The sequence below is a fragment of the Macrobrachium nipponense genome, chromosome 48, assembly GCF_015104395.2.
Source record: "Macrobrachium nipponense isolate FS-2020 chromosome 48, ASM1510439v2, whole genome shotgun sequence".
NCBI lineage: Eukaryota > Metazoa > Arthropoda > Malacostraca > Decapoda > Palaemonidae > Macrobrachium > Macrobrachium nipponense.
Window position 1 is genome coordinate 8,762,178 of NC_087223.1, and position 2,636 is coordinate 8,764,813.

At 34.2% G+C, this 2,636-nt stretch overlaps 1 long non-coding RNA gene across 1 annotated transcript in view; it reads left to right on the top strand.

Moving 5' to 3' along the window:
* The window catches only part of LOC135204926 (uncharacterized), a 1,887-nt gene extending 472 nt beyond the window's left edge, over window positions 1-1,415 (top strand). Inside the window, exon 2 of the long non-coding RNA XR_010312375.1 lies at window positions 643-1,415. This is a non-coding gene — a long non-coding RNA (uncharacterized LOC135204926). The remainder of the gene's footprint in view (window positions 1-642) is intronic.
* Window positions 1,416-2,636: the final 1,221 nt, after the last annotated feature.

Genomic DNA, 2,636 nt, shown 5'->3' on the forward strand with positions numbered 1-2,636 from the left:
AAAAGGATATGATGATATTAGGTAAATTGACTTTCGCCCTCCAAAATAATTCCCATCCTTTAAAAACAGAACCATTTTTGAAAAATCTAGAAAACTGTCATATATAAGAGAAAATTATACAAGACAGAAAAAGGCTCTGTCCAAAACTGCTAGACCCTCTTTTGCAGGAGGAAGTGTTCGTAGCAACGTAAAGAAAACACTGCTATGGACTAGTGAACTCAAGAGACCAAACTATTTTTTAAAACTAGACACGAAGAAGAAATCACTGATTGGGAAGCAGAGACCTGAGAAAACCCTGGTTACAGAGTGCAAGTCCTTCCTGGTAGCGTGAAAAGACCTTTATTTTATAGACTGAGAAAACATCGATCACAAAGAGAATAACGTAGGACGGTATTTTTGGGGGGGGGGGGGGGGGGGAAAATGAAAATGTCCTTAAACTGATCTAATAAAAGGCTTATGTGTATTACATATATAAATCAAAGAGGAGACAGAGCGAAAAAAACTATTCCTTGAAGGGCATTTATTATTATTATTATTATTATTATATTAATATTATTAATATTTATATTATTATTATTATTATTATATAATTATTATTATTATTATTATTATATTATTATTATTATTATTATTATCATTCAGGCTGTGGATGGGAGTCCCCTCGTGGTGAAGATCTGCCCAGACAAGTGGGCACTGGCTGGGCTTTTCCTGCCCCAAAATCAGTGCTCTAATACCACCAACCAATATGTAGCATACGTCTCCATACCTCGAATCAGGGCTGGAATAGATGAACATACCGGATCTTCAACGGAGTGTACCTCATTCAAGACTTAATAATTTGAAGCTTTTTCAGGACTGGAATGTCTGGCCTTTCTAGGAATAGGAAAATAATTTAGGCGAAACCTGTTCTGGATTCTAGACAAGTTTGGTTAAGTTGATTCTTATTTCATGATTGAAAAAGTTCAATTACATAAAGTCAGGCTGGGTACATTTTTCTTTCTGGATGGAAAATGTTCAATTCGATGCAATTTAGGTTAGGTAGATCCCTTTCTCAGGTCTGAAATGGTCCAATTGGATACCAGTTAGTTTAGACAGATCTCTGTTTCAGTAACTGAAAGCGTTGCATCGGAAATAAGCTAAGAATATGCCTATTCCAGATCCTTCTCATGTTCCTGTTTCATCCATAAGCTTTCTTTTGTGGATTTTACTTCTGTAGGATTATCAGCAAGTTTGAAAATGTGATTTTGGTGTTGGAAAGAAATCTCCTCTAAAGCACAGTAAAGCTGTTAAATCCATTTAATGGAATATGTTGTGTGCTTTGAGTTTTGTTTTATTGATAATTTCACCTTTGTATATTGATTTTTGTTTTATCTTGCGGTACTTTTGTTGTGAATGCAATAAATGAATTGAGCACTTTTGTAGTTTCCAATTTGTCTGCAGGAACCTGAATAGTCTCTTACGAGTGAATATTTCCACCTTGTTCATTGACAAATGAATCGATAAACCACACATGATGTTCTTTGTATACAATTTTCAAAATTCTTTTTCTGAACCTTTTCTCCTTCCCGAACAAAGGCCAGTGTGACAGTATTGTCATTAATATACTTCTTTCATATTCACAAGCCCCTTCTAAAGGGTAAAGAAGTTTTCATAAACGAAGGGCCAGGCCATACAGACATATAAACAGTGTCAGGTGCCCCCTCTCCACCGAAGGGTCAAGGTGGAACCAGTTTCAAGGTACTCCAAAAGAAAGTTTAGTACGATGTTAATGGGTATTTGAAGCTTAACATCTGAAAATATAGAAAACTTATGTGTGAATTGATGACCAAACTATTTTCACGTACATACATACGATATATATATATATTATATATTATAATTATATATATATACATATATATATATATATATGATATATATATATATATATATATATATATATACTATATATATATATATATATATATTAGCAGAAAAAAAGCAAAGACAAAGTCGGATTGCCAAATAGTTCTGTGCAATTATTTCACAAAATAAGATTGAAAATATACAAGAGAGAATTCAAGAGAGAGAGAGAGAGATTTTCAAAAGAAAAGACGGAAAATGAAATACGTATTGCCATTCACAGGAATAATGAATGAGAATGCTATACAGGCTTAAAAAAATAACAAAAAAAAAGGGGGCAATTGAGAGAATAATACTGCTCATAAAATTTCATAGGGTACGTTTCGAAAAATATCGAAAGGCCTTTATAGGTTACTTGGCACCACTGACATCGAAAATATGGGGAAAATTATGATCAAGGAATAGATAATGAAAATCTACATAAGTTACCGAAGAAAAGTTGTTGAGACAAAAATAGATACAAAATCTTACACAGTAAGTTCCCAAGTGGTAAAACCTTTTCCCAAAATTCGTCATGAGAGAGAGAGAGAGAGAGAGAGAGAGAGAGAGAGAGTAATGGTTACGTAACACAAGACAAATGGTTGTCCCATGACATTTTTTTATAATGACTGCACATCTACATGTGTTGGGAATGGAAGGGTCTTTTTGTTTACTTTTCGTGGGGGTGAAACCCCCTTCTCCTAACACCCCAAAAACCCTCCCCCCCTTCCTCACATTCTACTGTTTCCCTCCCA